The sequence below is a fragment of the Rhyacophila brunnea genome, unplaced genomic scaffold, assembly GCF_057557595.1.
Source record: "Rhyacophila brunnea isolate RB1 unplaced genomic scaffold, BYU_Rbru_1.0 scaffold_10, whole genome shotgun sequence".
Classification (NCBI taxonomy): Eukaryota; Metazoa; Arthropoda; class Insecta; order Trichoptera; family Rhyacophilidae; genus Rhyacophila; species Rhyacophila brunnea.
Window position 1 is genome coordinate 12,140,116 of NW_028232752.1, and position 18,159 is coordinate 12,158,274.

The window sequence follows — 18,159 nt, forward strand, 5'->3', positions numbered from 1 at the left end:
GTTGTACTGCGGTCGAAAACGGTTACTAATAGATATTTACGAAAATTCCAGGGCTGCTTTTACGCGACTGAGGAAAATACTATGTACTAGCCACTTCCTAAATCTGTAAGTCTTACATTTATCACTTTAGCACCGTCATTATAATTGTATATATAAAATTTCATTTTATTTAAATTAATAATACAATGCATTTCTACCATGAATTGACACTTCACCGTAAGAGAATAAAAAGTTAATTGAAATGTTTGAAATTCGTAAAATAGGTAAATGCTCTAGTAAACTTCCCGTCCTAATGATCATCCCAAAATCCTAATACATTATACTATTACTAATTTTATTACTATTACTAAATATCCAAATGAAAATATTCATTAGCAAAATAATAAACCGGCAGTGTGTGTATATATAATATCATCATCAGCCTGAATCTATCCACTGCTGGATGAAGGCCTCTCCAAGCTGATTCTACTTCTCTCAGTCCTGTGCGTTGCGTTGCCACGTACTTTCGTAGAACTTTATCATTTCATCGATCCAGCGTTCTCTAGGTCTACCTTGCGGAAATTTTGTACCTTTTGGTTACCACTGTATGACTAGATTTGTCCAACGATTGTCCCTTCTTTGAGCTATGTGTCCAGCCCATTTTCATTTGAGGCCTTCAGCGAACACTATTACATCGCAAACCCATGTCTGTTTCTTTATCCACTCAGTACTCTTTTTGTCCTTTCACGTTATTCCCAGTATGCACCTCTCCATACCATGTTGTGCTACCTGGATCTCTCTTTTACTTAGAGTTCATTACGAAAAACACATACTGGTTGAACACTTTGCGCATTACTCAGAGTGGGAGGTCACTTTTGAAGATATTATTCAGGCGGCCAAAAGCGCTCCAGCCGAGCTTTACTCTGCGAACAATTTCATCAAATATACATCCATCTATATAGACACTTGTTGTCCCAGATAGATGTAGTTTTTCACCTGTTCGAGCTGAGTGCCATTTATGAGCAAAGTAAAGCAGTTGATATTGTAGTAAGCATGTTAAATTTTAAAAAAATAATAATAAAATAACTATAACCACGTTTAAGGTAGGCTTCATTTTATAGGAGAAGAAGGCTATCTTCCATATTATCATCTTTGTCATTATAAGTGGTATTATTATAAGCCACCATATTAAAATAGAATACATTTATATTCTAACAAATTCTAATAAAAAAAGTTTTAGGTTTGTTTAGCTTTCAACATAAAATAGGGTACAAAATGTTACTTGACACCTGTTAACATTTTACGAAATATTGGACGTGGGTATAGGCCAGTATAGGGCATAGGTCGCCAACGCTCGTATTATTCCCTCTTATACCTACGTCTGTTTCTACATGTGGATACATTATTTCGAATCCGTTTCATTTATATAATGTATTTAATTCAAATATTCATCAAAATATATTAAAAGTCATAGGTTATGGTGGGTTAAATTTGGTGTGTATTAATCATTTCACATTAGGAACTATATTTGTGTTTTCGTTGTATTTATTACTTTTAAGCAATCAAACATACAATTGATAGTAGCAAAGGGTGGAGGTAGGTTGTTAAGATCCGACATAAATAATCTACAATAAACTTAATCAGTCATAAGCATTTGTTTTCATTGAACTAAGTCTACAATTTACAGATGGTGTTGATTAGTTTTGTAAAATTCTATTAAAAACTGCGAAAACTAAGCCATAATAGATAATAGTCAAAAAATAATCGTCTATTTATAAAACATCTAAAATTATGCTATTAAACTATACATAATGTTGAATATTTCATAGATAGAATAATATTTTTTATCTTCTATCGTTTGGTTTAGGCAGGGCTTAATGAATTTTAAAAAAAAAAACTAATCAACAACGTGTGTAATACGTATTCTTAACTCATTGAAAACAAATAAGAGTGAATGAAAAGGTGTGCGCTATTTTCTCGAATCACGCATAACATACCAAAACTATTATGGCTCAGTTTAGGCAAAGTTTAATTAATTTTTAAAAACTAACCAACACCATCTGTAAATTCTAGTGGTAGTTCAATAAAACCAAATACGAATGACTGGAAAAGTTTAATATACACTATTTATGTCGGATCTTAACAGCCTACCTCCACCCTTCGCCACTGACAATTGATAATATAGACGTTATAATGAATCTCTTATCTACAATAAATATTAATTGATTGCGGAATGTGTGACGAGATTTTACTCGTGTAACTAAACTGACATAAAGTGCATTTGACGTAAACTATTAATGTAAGATAAAATGCGCAACGTGGGATAGAAAAGTGCATGTTTGACATATCGGAAAAAACCAATAGAGAAGAATGCAGACAAGAGTACGCGATGTGATAGAGATATCCGAGCAGATACCATGGCAATGGGCTGGACATGTCGCTAGGTGACTGATCAACCGCTGGATAAATTCTGTCATACACTATGGCTCTAAACCAGGTGTAGTCAACCTGGCCATACTGCCCACTAGTGGGCGTTCAAGCTTTCATGGCGGGCGGGTTTCAAAAACATTTTCATTATGTTTTCATAACATTCCCCGTAACAATTTTAATTTCAGAAAATATACTATTTGTATCGCTCTATTAAAGAATGCTTGTCTTATATCCAAATATGTGGAAAATGATATTCAGTTTATTGATACCTTTTCCTACCTCATATTTTGTGGAATCAGGCTTTAGTGCCGCTAATCATCTTATGACCAAAGAAAGAAACCATCTGAATATTTCCGATAGAGGAGACCTTCGTTTGTTCCTCGCAAAAATTTTGTCAGATATCCAGTACTTAGTTTCGCAGCATCAGCCTCAGGGATCTCATTAATTATTTAATTAATTAAATGTGGTTTCATCAGACATCATGCTTCTATGTATGTACAGTATAAATAAAAAGATATATTTAACTGCAGTAAGTTGTTTTATAAAGATTTATTCTTCCAAACTTAGTGAAAGTCTGACATAAAGTATTTGGTAAATAATAATTATTATGTAACTTGGTATAACTCTGCTTTATAAATTTTATAAAGTAAAGTTACTTCATTACTTTATAAATCACTATTACTGTGGAACCGGTGGGCGGTTAGTAATTTTTACTACTAACATAGACACAAAAGTGGGCGGTAGGTATAAAAATGTTGACAACCCTTGCTCTAAACGATCACAAGGATGCCCTAAACTCGGCTAAATATACGAACTCATAAACTTCCGTCGATTTACGTGGTGGCAAAGAACTAGGAAACGAGAATAGAGGAAGGAGCTAAGGAAAGTCTTTATCCAGCCGTGGATCGATCTCGGCATGATTATTATGAATCTTCTAACGTCAGATATTTTGTGGATAGAAGAATATCTTTTATCGATTATGGTTTGGAGTAGGCAGTGCTTAATGAATTAAAAAAAAAACTAACCAACACCATCTGTAATAAGGGGGGACATGCTCGTCGTTAGTCAAAATTGAGTTTTTATTGTATTTTCAAACCATGATCCTGGACACTCCTTAGACGTTGTAGATAATCTATTTATATAATTTTGAAGCCTTATTATTTTTTATATTTATTTTAAACATTTGATGACTGCATAAAGTATTTTTGTTACATAAAATAGTATTCTTTAAACCTCTCGCTCTAATGTTTTAGAATATAGTCATATTTCGATACATAACTGTGCAGTGGTGTTAAAATTTTTTACATTTATTAATTTTTAAACGCATTTATAAAACCATTAGTATAATTTATGACGAGATAATTTTAGTTAAATATTTACGATAAAAAATATATTGATAATCTCTGTGATTCCAAATTTGACAAGAATTAGGCATTTTATTATTCAAAAAATCGGCAAGATTAACACATTTGAAGATAATTCTAAAGATACTTATTATAAGCTATGTTTTTGACCATTGAAGTGTGATAAATATTTTATGAATAATGATTGCTTTATAATAATTATTGACCTAAGAATAAGGTAGTGTTTTTTTTAAATACGCCATTTCTTTTGGCATTCCCCAGTGGTTAAGCTACAACATACGGCCGTAGCCATAAATTGACAAACTATAATTAAAGTAGGGAGTAAAATTATGTTAACGCGCGTGTTTGAACATGTACCTAACCGAATTTTTTTTAATTTTTTTAAACGGTTAAATTTTGAGTATGCTGTATTAAATAATAAAACGACATAGTTATTCTGAAATTATAATGTCAAGCCTATAAAATAGAACTAATATTTAATACGTATATTTTTTTTCCTGTGAGATTGATAAGTACATAATTATATTATTCAAAGTTATTTCACTGCTAGTGGCGGAGCACACCGCAAGAAGCCATGCGATGCACGCACGGCGCAGGAGGCCTTTTTAAACATCTCGCGTCACGCACGCATCGCACGGCCACTCGCAGTGTTTTTATGCAGTACTTACACGTATTTTTGTCAACATGCATGTAAAATACATATTTCTTTTATTTTAATTTAATTTAATTTACTAAAATATATTCGATAAAACGTTTAATTGAAGTATGTAATAGGCTCGCAATTTTAAGGAACTGTAACATTTTGACAAGTATATAATAATATTTGTCACGATATTCATGTTGTACGATATTTCTACTAAAAGTCTGGTTGAAAGGAATATAAATATTGTCAAAGATGCGACAGATTTAAATATTTTTTTATATTTAGAATGGTAAGATTTTCATGTAGGCAAACGATTTATCTATGGTCGTTTTGAGATGAATGGAATTCAATTTAGTTTCAATGGCCACAATGTAGTAAACATAATAATCCAAAAAATATGGTAATAAAATCAGACCTAAACATTTTTCAATCCCTGGTGAAATATCTACATACGGTATGGAGAATAGAGCGCCGAAGGAAAAGGTTCAACAACTTGGCGGACAAAAATAGGATTGATGGAATCCTTCTGGCGACCGTATTGTGTGTATTTATTTCTCCAAAAAGTTTCTTTCATGATAGCTGCTTGAATGTTGTTTAGACATTCTCTACCTTTATTTTGTAGGGCGAGGAATTTTCAACATTTGAAGCGGTCGAACCTTTTTTTGTTGAAACAAAAATTTAAGACCAATAACTAAGTACTGAGTACTTACAATAACCGGTGTTTTATCTCTAACATATGACAATACTATAATAATAATTATAGTGCCCTACATTTTAGTGACATTATAAAACCAGATTAATATTTATGAAAGCCTTTGACAACAATTAAGTGGTGATTTAACTTATTGCATAAGAGCGGAATGCAGAAACATTTTATCATAACTAAAATTTCCTTAGCAGAAAACACTATGCAGAAACACTGTCCTTAGTTAAGATCATTTCTATTGAAAATAATACCATATTTAAAAATTCTCTTTCCTATAGTTTAGGTAAATTATTTTATAATTGTTAAACGATGACAAAAATATGACAACTGCATTTTATAAATGCAATAACTATAAATACATATTAATATTTAATTATAATACTCTTATGTTTCCGTTATAAGTCATTATACGTGATTCCACAGGCACCGCAAGATATTTTTTTAACATGGTAACACTAGCGTCAAGTGTCATTTTATCATCTGGCATCTTGTATTTCTGCGGGCTGGCGTATACAAGTAAAATAATATTCTGCAAGTACATGCTAAACGAATTAACACTATCAATATCCATATTGAGATAAATTGTTAAATGAATATGAGTGTATGGACTGTTTTATAGCACGCGAATTTATTTTGACAGCAGCTGTCATTGGTAAAATGGTAATACGGAAAGAGTCGTGTTCATAACAAAAGTTGTCTATGGTTAAGGATTCCTTAACTCTATACTCAGTATAGTCTATAGTTAAGTCATCCTTTTCGACGACTTATCCTTAGGATCGAAATCTTAGATTGTGCATGCCGCTCTAAGTTATCAAATAGATTAGTAAAATGGTAAATAATCATTCCACGCAAAAATATGTGAATGATTTATATATCCCGGTGAATTTTGATAGGTATGAAAGTGTTGAATAAAATACCATTACCTGTACTCTAATAAGCTTCCTAGTACTATTGCAACGAACGAAGAATAAACTTTGTCTGGAAAATGATATTTCTATAATGAAACTGAAAATCAATGATCTATTTAAATCAGTAGTATTGAATGTAATTATAATTATTAGAAGTACCGCAGTCTGTTAAAAATAAATTATCTCGACATTATTAATCCAATGCGCTGATGCATAAGCACAATCGTGGGTATTCTGCGAATAAGCATTAAGTCAAAAATACTAGTTTTTAGATAATCGAGTTTGAAAGTTTGGACGGTTTTAACTTGTTTTATATATATAAAAGGCAAATTCCTTTCTGCGATATTGCTTTGAGTATGACTTAGTGCAGTTTCGCACTCAGAATTTTGTGAATATAGCCTGAGAATGAGAGAAGCAAATGCACTAAGTCCCTTTAGTGCCTTTTCTCTGAATTGATGTATGTCTTTTTGACTTATAACATAAATTATCTCCGCCAGTTTTATAGATATGACTGTGTGTGTTTTTGTAGACTATAGAGCGTACTCTTAATAAGATTACCTCACCATTAAGTCAAAACAGTAAAATTTTGACTTAGTGCTTTTTCGCAGAATACCCACGAAATATTGTGTTTCTGTATATTTTCTTCAGGTGATACCAAAATTTGAACTGCTGTTTTCAACACAAATGTTTATTATGTCGAGTTGAAGTCGGTTATTTCTTCCGTATAGTCAAGATAAACGATAATTTTTAGAAAAGTAGATCATAATGATATTTTTGATTATATGTAAACAAAACAGCGATTTCTCTGTTTGTAAAATTTTGGCATAGTCAACAAATTGTTAAACAATGTATTCTAAAATTTTGTATATACGAAAGAAAAAGATTATTTTAAAATAGTTTTTTTTTCAGAAATAATATATCTATATAATGAAGAAATAAAGACATTTGTACTGTCTTGCCAATATTTTACGAGAATTCAAACTGCCAATTTTATTTACTAGACAAAAAAAGTGATTCACACCAAACGTAGGGTCCCGTAATAACAACAGATTTAGACCGGATATAGTATAGGGCGAATATGGTTAGGTAGGGTCATGAACTTTAATGGCTGAGGGAAGTAGCCCGACCTTGTGCGTGCACTGTGCTCCAATGCTGAGGCGGAACAGAATAAAGTATGTAAGTATCTTATTTATTACTGGTATTCAATATCTCCAGTAAATCAAAAGCTTTTGCGAAACACAGTTTATAGATCTGTGTATTATATTTTTTGTGTGATATTTTTAGGGATGAATCTAGAAAAACGCAAGGTGGGGTGCAAAATAAGGAAATAAACTAATTCAATAAAACTTATTGTGTGGACTTTTTTTCAACCATTTCATAATATATATATATATTTTTTAAAGTTCAGATGGTTTCGCTGAATTGAATATTAAAATGATTTCGTACGTATTAAATCTGAACCGTAAAACTTCTAAGCATATTATAATGGTTAAGTGACCTACTTTATAAAATGCAGTTAGTACTCAGAAGCATACCTACTAAGCATATTGTCCGGATTGCTATGACTGTGGGTTTGGTACAAATATTTTTTTCTAAAAATATTCTAAAAGGTATGTTTTTGAGGTATTTCAATAAACAATGATGTGTTCTTAAATCTTACGTATTATTCAACACATAAAAAGATAATTTATATTACCTATAATGACTAAAGTCAAACGTTTTCGGTTTTTATCTCACTATAGTTTAGGTTAGGGTACTTAGAAATTGAGTCGCCTAGAGCAGGGGTCGGCAAACCGCGGCTCGCGAGCCACACGCGGCTCTTTGAGTATTGGCGTGCGGCTCTTTGCCAAATTCCCAATTCACATTTTTTACAAAAAGGTATAATTGTTGTCGTTTTAAATCCGCCCATTCCAAAAGTCGACAAATAAAATTTTTCTCCATTTCATATTGACACGAGCACTTTTGAAATAGATTTTTTTTGGTGGATTTAACAGGCAAAGAGCTATGTAGCTCCAATGAGCGCTCTAAAACATCTACAAAATAAGGTAGATACTACGATTTTTAATATATGTTATATCTTTCCGAACTCATATTCGAGTCTACATAATAAAATGTATGTGAAAAATCATTTTCAAACATAACAACAATATAAATAGCATTTAGAGAAGCCAAATAACCGATGAGAATTTGGAGTCGCGCCTAAAATTGAAAACTACAAGTTACATAACAAACATACAGACACTCTCCAAAGAAATGCAAAGAAGGTCCATTGTTCACAATAGTTTTAAGGAATACGTGAAAATTGTATGTAACTCATTTTCTGTAAACATTATATTTATAATTTCAACAATAAAAAAAAAATATTTGCGTTAGTTTTATTCGCAAAATCTTCTTCACTTCATAAATAAACAATAACATTCACTGAAATAAATCATTTTTATAAAAATATATGTATGACTCTCGAAATTTTTTTTAACCGTTGTGATACTCATATTTGGCTCTTTTGGTCCAAGAGTTTGCCGACCCCTGGACTAGAGTCATAATTATTTACATTTTGCAATTTTGTAATTTTTTAGTTAAATAGACCGTGTGATTCTAAAGGCATTAAGGCTATACATCTGTTGAGGCATGTTCTAAAAAGATCGTGGCTAGGCGATGCGCGGGTTGTGCAATTGACGCGTGCCGAACGAAATATAATTTGTCATATTAATCCAACATGCGTCCATTTAATGTTCTGTTTATTGTTCTATTAGTAACACTAATAATATATTCATTGACATGTTTTCTTTTTAAGTAATTGGGTAACGTTTTTAGTCATCTTTACACGATTTAAGAATTAATACCCCCATCGTCATCACGAAACAAATTGACGTGTTCACACCTCGACGTTCGCTCTCCGATTGCCAGCGAGTCCAAAATTTCGTCGCACCTATAGTTGAAAATTATTTGCCGTTTCAGTGAAGTACCGTCTTAATCTATATAAAGAAAAATAATTAGGTATCAAAAGTCACTTTAAACTGTTTAAACCATGTGAAATTTGTTGACAAAGTTGACTGTTGGTGTCGTAACTCGTAACTCGTCGTAACAAATTTTTCAATGAATAATGAGTTCTGTCACCAAGGCTTTTCGAACCAATCAGGGAGCTCTATTTTTCATAGTGTATTATATATATTTTTTTAAATAATGTAAATCGACTCACTCACTCATTAATATTTAAGGAAGTTCAATACTTTTCTTCTAATAATTAGAAAAAAACAGTGCTTTGATGGTTTTTTGCGATTATCTCAAAACTCGATTTTTGTATTATTATGAAAATTTTACTTTACTCTACAGCGTCAATACGCTACACCGGGCCGAGCATGAAATCCAAAGAAGACTTAGATAATTTAGATAATAATCTTTTCCTATAAAAAAAATATTGATTTTTTTCTGTTAATTGTAACAAATATCGATAAAATAAATGTTAATCTGGAGGTATAAAGTTAATGTAAATGTACATTCTTAAAAATCACAGATTTTTTTTATTGCGAATCATATTTTCCGTACAAGGTATACTAGATAAAGATATAAGATTTTATCTTATTTTTTTAATAAAACCTCTCCCCACTACTCCATTGTGTTCGTTTTTATAATAATAGTAATACAACAATTGTAGTAATTACTCTTATTATGTTTTTCGTTATTTATAATATGTTTATCAGTTTAAATTATGACATATGACAGTGTATAATAATTTAGGGTAGGCAGTGACGTCCCGTGGGGGTAGGCAATTGAGTGTCGCTTGGGGGCGGAAGTTACACAAAGGGCGGCAAATTGAGGAGAATCATTAGGTATATATAAATAAGTACCCAAACTTAGTAATAACGGAAATATCTTTCCATTAAAAAAATCATCTCACTGGTAGGAAAAAATATGTATTAATTAGGTACCTAATATAAAAGTTTCAACAGGACTATTTTTTGTCGGGTTCATGATGTCTAGTTTACTTCCGTTGTTCTTGGACGTCACTTTCTTGGTGAACAGCAATGATACGTGGAGATTTGCGAATTATATTTGAAAAATTATAGGTAGGTAGGTACTTACTTACCTAATTTAATATTTATCCAAATATGTTTGTCATGTGTATTTTTAAATGTACATATCTGAAACAGTAGACTCGCAATATTGTCTATTGAAGCAGAGATTGCATTTAAATTAGATTTAGTGGTGTATTATATCTTGTTGGTATTGGTAAATTATCCATACAACACATTATTCTTAGATATTGGAGTCATGAAAGAATGATAAAAGTACTGTATAAAAGAATGTTGCAGCATTTTAAAATTGCCTAGGGGCGGCATTTTGTCTAGGGATGTCACTGAGGGTAGGAAAGATTTAAGTAAATACATAAATAAATATAACATTATATATTATTAATATTATTGTATTGAACAATATTCGAACCGGCAAATCACTACTTTATAAGTTATCCACTCAACTACAATGGCCACTTTAACGCAATTTTTCTATTCTAATAAATATAGTCAAAATTGAACAATAAAATAACTTTATTATAGAAAGTATTTTATTTAAGTATGTAATAAAATTGTAGAGCTTTTCAAATCGTCTAATTTAATAAAAGCATACTATGATTATATTATAAGGTACCATAAATTTTCTGTCTGCGATAAAATTACCTTGTTTTATTTTAATTATGAATTTTGTAATTATGAATAAAATCATTATTCGCTAAGAAATTTAGTGTAAAATCAATATTTTCAATGTAGCAATATTCAATAGACCGTAAACAAGGTGTTTTCATAATGTTGACTGCAAATGTTGAATTTTCAGTGTAAGCATTTTCCCTACAAATAATTCTAACGAACAAGAAGGGTTCGCTTCCAATAAAATGACAAAATCCATTTTCCTATTACCCCTTAAGTGAATTTGGAAAATTCGCTTTTCAATTGATCAAGGTAGATTGACTTCCACAAAAAAAGAAGTCCTCAATTTTAAAATCTTACTTCGCGATGAGCTTTTTTTTGAAAGTTTAATTTTGGACAGCCAAGGGATTACGCAAATCTGATATTGTGGTAATTTATGTTTGTTTTTTTTTTTAATTTATGGAATTTTAAGCGGGAAATTTTTCTTGAAAAGTTTACTGAAGCATGCTATAACGTAGGATACTAGTTCCACGGTTTTGTAATGAGATACTCATGTCCGTAATTTGACGAATAATTTAAAATAAAAATTTTCTCTTCGTGAATTTCTTACTGCCCTAGTATAATTATTATATTTTTACTTTTACAAAGCTTCAAATTTTAAATCCAACCAAGGTAAATCCAACTATATTATTATAGTTATGTAATATTTTAAATTAATGTCTTAAATTCTAAAGCTTTATCTGAATAGAATAAAAATACCGTGCCTTGAAATTTGTATTGATTTATTGAGTGATAACACTGGTCTTATATATTGCTTGGGCCATTTTTGTTCCCATTCCACTCCTTATCTCCTCACCTACCTCCTAATCTCCAGTATTATTGTCACCAGACAATCAATAAGCAATTACAGGTCATGAGAGACGGTGTTACAAAGAACATTTAGTTGCATCTCGACAGCGGACGCGTGCGGGATTTTAATAGCTTTCCGTCGCTTAAGTGATTGATTCAATTGATACAGACTCATTCAGAATATATCATCATCATTCATACACCCACACATATAATCCATAAAACTGTGTCACAAAGTGCGGGATTGTACGAACCGGGTGACCCAAAACAACGATACCGCCCGAATGACAGTTAAAACTAGACCACGGAGCCATCAAACATCATCACAAAGGTCAGTGTCTGGCATTCTGTTCCATCGCCCCCACCCCTAGATCCGACCTCCTCATCTTCCCTTAAAAATAATTACAGTCCACTTAAAAGCTCAACCATATACATATATAAATAAATATAATAATATATACTTCCGGATTACTCCGGATTGTTCGGACATATCATCCTTTCCTGGCTTTTTGTTCAGCTTTGTACTTTTACTCTGGATGGCTGGTTATAAACAAATTACGTTAATAAAAACGTTTTTAACCTTTTTATTGCTAGGCAATTTTTACTAAGTGGATACTTTTAAACACTTTAAAATTAATATTGAATACGTATAGTTTATGATAAAAATTTGTGAAAAATTATCAAATCAATAATATGTGATCGAGGGGGATACGTTTTGGATACCGAAGAGATAAGCAAATTTTCGTGATCAACGGGGGATTGTATTTTACCACGTTTTTCTTAGCTCGTATTCTTGTTTGTCCGGTGGTTGTTTATCCAGTACAAATATTGCAATCGATTTTTAACTAACTTCCATACTAGCTAGACATTTGAAACTTTTAGAATATATCAGAACACGATGCCAATGCATTCTTTTAACACTTTTAGCCATCTTTAAGTAGAATTGAATTCATTTTCAGTTAATTCTGTTTTGCATGAAAAGTTATTTTGGAAGAAATCCGTAATCCAATCCACTGTTATTGGTTGTTAAGGGGGTGGTCCAAGCAACTAAATTATTAATATATACGTGCGTTACTATGGAAATCAAAATGACATTTCAGTATTATATATTTGTTTGTTTGTTGCAAAATAGCAAAAAAATGATTTGTTGAAAAATTGCCTTATTTGTCCTAAATTATTAATACATAGAATTGTCAAGTTTATATTATGATTCAACAGAAAATTTAAAAACGTGGTATATAAAAAGTTCTTTTTATCTTGTAATTATTTCTTAATATACTTAATAAGATAAACGTCACAATATAAAACAATAATAATAAAACTGCAATAAACTGAAAAAAATAACATTTATTATATAATGCGTTGTAAAAAAGATTCTTCATAGTTGTACCATGCTTGACCATCTGTCTGTACTTATTATGTAAAATTTGTCAATAACTTTCAAATAATCTGATCATACGCACGTGATTCCTTTCATTATGCAGATTCCTGACACGTGGCACATGTCAAAATAAGTGTGGAACAAAAAAAATATTATTAAAAATCAATCTCAATATAACGAATCTGCACTTGCCGGGGTCGCGATGAATTCGGATTACCTGCACAACAATAAAAATCAGCAGTTACGGGTCATGAGTAGACCGTGATTTCTAGATACATTCAGTGGCATCAAGAAAGCGGACGCATGCAGGCTTGTTAGAGCTTTACCGTCGCTACTGGTACTTGTGAATAGTTACTTGATTCATTCAAGTACCCTTTCGACGTTACAAGCAGTTACATCAAGACAACGGTCGCATGTAGGCTTGTTACAGCTAAGCCATCGTTAACCACATAGTGACTCAGACAAAATACATCGGTTTGACCTTCGTTGTGCTAAATCTGATACGATTTGAGCGAACGTCGCGTCTATCATCCATCCTGAATTTGTCATCATCAATCATCCCAAAACCAAAGTGAAACCGTAAGAGTGACGTTCCAAGCCGTCCTTTTACCAGTGCGTGAGTTCGTGAACACCGAACCGGCTCTCTCAATATAAAAGGTCAGTGTCTGGCATCGTGTTAAGCTACTAGATCCGTAATCAACCATCCAGCATCTTCAAATTACAGTCCAATGCAAAAGCGCCACCAATAATATTGATAACGTTAAAAGCAAAACGGCTGCCTCCACCACTTACACATTGAGATATGCGCATAAAAATAATTACGTACTTTGATGGGTTTTTAATTAAATTATACGTTTTAATATATTATATTCATATGTATACTGAGCTACTTTGATCGTTATTTAGATTGAAAATAACAATTAATATAATATAATAAATTAACAGTTATTTGATGTAATTTTAATATTATAGTCACCTGTTGCACATTGTCAAAATAGAGCCCTTTTGCTTTTAACTAGGGATTCCAATCCCGGGATCCCGAGCTATTTTCGATACCTATGAATCCCGGGATTGATAAACATAATCCCGAAATTTTCGGGATTGATTTTTTTATCAATTTTTATGGAAAATAAAATAAAAACGAAAATATAACAGAAAAAATAATTTTAATAACAAATAACTACATTAGAAATAAACTGACATGAAGTTTGATTGTTCAACCCAAGTGTAAGTTGTCGATTCGTTTTATTTTTTCACAAAAAATGCTTCAAACTATTAAGTAATTCCACCATGATCTCATACGTTTTACGGTAGTTTCATATTTGGCTGACTAATTAAATTTATGAAGCGGAAAGGCCATAAGTAGGTACACCATGATTTACTTTACTATTTTAAATCTCGCTAACCCATTCATTAAGTCTTTACTATCAGAAACAGCAATCTCATATTAAATTTACATTATTATTTATATTACAATATTATTTACTCCATTAAACTTATTTATTTCCAAGATTGAACGTATACAATATTAACAATAAATGTCTTAAATAGTATAAATTAGGTATACTAGATTTATTTTGACCGATTTTATCAATGTTATTTGTTAATATAAAAACTTTATATTAACAATGGAAAAAAATGCCAATCCCGGAATTGTCAAATTGTAATCCCAAAATCCCGGGATCAGAATTTTGGCTCGGGATTGGATTCCCTACTTTTAAACTACACAGTTTTTGTTTTAATTAATTCCTTAAAACTGGTCCTATAGTATTATCCCATTGACTTATTCTCTAAATATCTATAATATTGTATTGTGGCGTACGTTCAGTTGGTTGTGTTTGATAACGTAATATTAACTTTAATAGTAACCTAAACGTTTAGACGAGAACTTATTTTGGTCCTAATCTTCACATTTTGAAAGTGAAACTATACTGTCTCCTCTTTCCAGTTTCTCGTATCAATTTTGCATCATCGCTGACCCTTGGGAAAGGAGTAATTCACAAATCCGCTTAAAACGTAATCTTATTCGCAGACCTCTGTTCAATATCTATACCAAACGAGGTCTTGTGACAGTACACGACAGTATGACACTTTTTGAATATTTTCTGATCCAAATAATACTACAAAAAAAAAAAAAAAACATATCACATCATTGAGTACATATCTATAATATTAATATGAGTAGTATTTTTAATGTTTTAAAGAATAATTATTCAATTCAATTCAATTCAATTTATTTATTTTTAACATATTGTGGACATTACAAATTATAAGTTTAAGACGTTCACAACATGACATTTAGAAACAAAGAAATATAAAACAGTATTACATAAAAAAGAAATAGATAGTATGTTATTAAACAGTAGAAATATGTACATACAAAAATATTAATTAGATAGGTACATGGAAGTACACGGGATGAGTTAAGAGGACCCTATTTTAAAAATTTATAAAATCACGTCTACCTATACTCATCCTCACGTAGGTGGAATATATCAACACCCGAAGCAATTTCGTTGAACATAGTTATCGCCCTCCCAATTGGCATTACCAGTGGCAGGTTGGTTCTGTACCTTGGGAGAATAAGCAACTGATGTTCTCTATTTCTAAGATAGTTATCAGGGACACACAGGTCAACACTGCCCAGAATGGCAGAGTTCTCATTTATACCTCGTATAAGTCGAAAAAAATACGTAGCTTAATAAAGATTTCTTCTAAATTGTAAACTGCAGTATGTAAGCATGCCTACGAGAAAGTCAGTTGGATGATGCCACGGATAGTATCCGTACAACATCAAATAAAGGAGTCTCAAGAATTTTTTCTGAACCCTCTTTATTATCTAATTATTTATTATTAGGTTTTGGCGATTTATTATAATAATATACTATCGAGTGTACTGTTATTATTAAAATGTGTTTTTACTAATTAGGTTTTTTACTGACACTTCAACTATTCATAATTTGTTTATTGTATTTTTTGTGACCTCTGACTAGATAGGTAGGTAATGGAGTTTTTATTTACTTTATTGTATTGATTTTCTATATAAGGTAGAGTTAAAAGTGTTCGTTGTCAGTGTGTGTTTACCTTTGGTGAGTGTAGACGACGCCTGAAGATGCCGAAAGGCGAAACCCGGGTCGCAAAAAAAACGACTTAAATGGAACAGTACAGAGCTTGAATCCATTAGAACATATCTATAAATTTAATTCAATTTAAATATGTACACGATTTTTTTTTATTTCCCACTTCATGAAGAAATTTAAAAAAATATTAATTACAAAAAACTTATTTCAGAAATTATTCTTTAATGATACATAACCGTTTATAACGAATTAATAATATTAAACATATATTTCTTTTAGGTATGCATGGTTGTATCTGTCCAAAACACTGTTTTACACGGGAGCAAAAACAATGTTTTGACATCGGTTTAGCAAGCAAATTGCGAATCAAAATTTAGGTCTTTCTACATACCTACCTATATCAAAATAAGAATAATTAATATACATTTTCATTTTACAATTTTGACAAAGTGGATGTTTTCATTTTAATTTCAAACTTTTTTTTTTACCATACTACTGCGTTTTTAATTGTGTATATTGGATTGATACCTCTTTGTTTTGGGGTTACTTTATAATGGACGACAGAAAAATACGTAAGTATTGAGATTTATATATTTATTGGGATACATATTTATTTATGGAAAGTTGGCTAGGGGGGTCGCAAAAAAATCACCGTAGTATACAAAACAACAAAAATTGACATGGTAAAGTTTCAAAGTCAAGTTTTTCAGTCAGACAAAACCGCCCGGACATTGCCGCCAAACCAAATGCACCCGTACCAGTGCTCGTCAATACCGCCCCTGGCAAATCCGCCTAGACAAAACCGCCCGCAAAAAATTTAAAAATATATAAAGCAAGTGCTTTTTTAGTTTTTCAAATTGCGTTATCGATAAAAATTTATACACACCGATAATCAGTGTAATTTGAGATTTAATCCGTTGCAGCTGTTAGTAGAGTAGGGACTTAAAATTATCAGCTTTTAACACTTTTAACACGCCGATAATGCGTGTTTAATCGTCAAATATAATTTATAACTTAATACTTCATAAAGTCTACTTTTATACAAATATGGAATGAAAATAACTTATATATTTTACCACGTTTTTATTAGCTCGTATTCTTTTTTGTCCGATACAGATTTTTTCTTGTGCAGTACTAATTTTTTCTTGTTTGTCACATTATACCACGTTTATAAATTTTCTGTTGAATCATATAAACTTGACAATTCTATGTATTAATAAATACTTTTTTTTGTACTTGATAGAAATACTGAATAAATAATATAGAGCACTGAAATGTCATTTTGACATTTCATATTGATTTTCACAGTAACGCACGTATATATTAATAATTTAGTTGCTACGACCAACTGAGCAACCAATAATAATGAGTAGTAAATATTACTTTTAACGATTTTTTTCCGAAACATACAAAACAGAATTAACTGAAAATGAATTCAATTCTACTTAAAGATGGCTAAAAGTATTAAAAGAATGCATTGGCATCGTGTTCTGATATATTCTAAAAGTTTCAAATGTCTAGCTAGTCGGGAAGTTAGTTAAAAAGCGATTGCAAGATTTTTACTGGATAAACAACCACTGGACAAACAAGAATACGAGCTAAGACAAACGTGGTAAAAAATTGCATCTCTAAACCAATTGCCACCACAATGTCGAAATTATCAATGAATATTTAAAATAACTTGGGCTTACCTGTCTTGGATATAATAATTTAATTAAATACCGTGCATAATGTTCAGGTGAAAGTCTGAGTATACAAATTAGGATATTACATTACTCACTATCGTATTCCAGGCGACAAGAGAAAATGGCCATTTCTCTATTCTAAATATAAAAGTGAGAAACATTACTCTTCCCTGCTCATTTTTGCGAGAATTCGTACTCTAAAGCTTCGCTATGATTTACGTACGACATTTTCATTACAAGAAAGCTCGTCTCTTGCGTTTTTAGTGAAAATGTATGTTGTCATTTTTATAATTAGGTATTGAAACAATGTATTTTAAACAACATAAAAATATTCTACACTGAACGTTAGGGACATAATATAGAATATATTACAGTAAATTTACAATTATTATAATCAGTTATCAGTGTTATCAAGTATCATGTGTGTTAAATATTCTTAAATAATATTTACTTACATAACCATCCATATAATGAAGTTGGACAGCGTCTAT

General features: G+C 31.2%; 1 protein-coding gene across 1 annotated transcript in view; it reads right to left on the bottom strand.

Moving 5' to 3' along the window:
- Positions 1–18,159, bottom strand: part of LOC147078892 (tolloid-like protein 1) — a 332,831-nt gene that overhangs the window by 199,427 nt on the left and 115,245 nt on the right. The gene's annotated exons all lie outside the window — the stretch shown is intronic.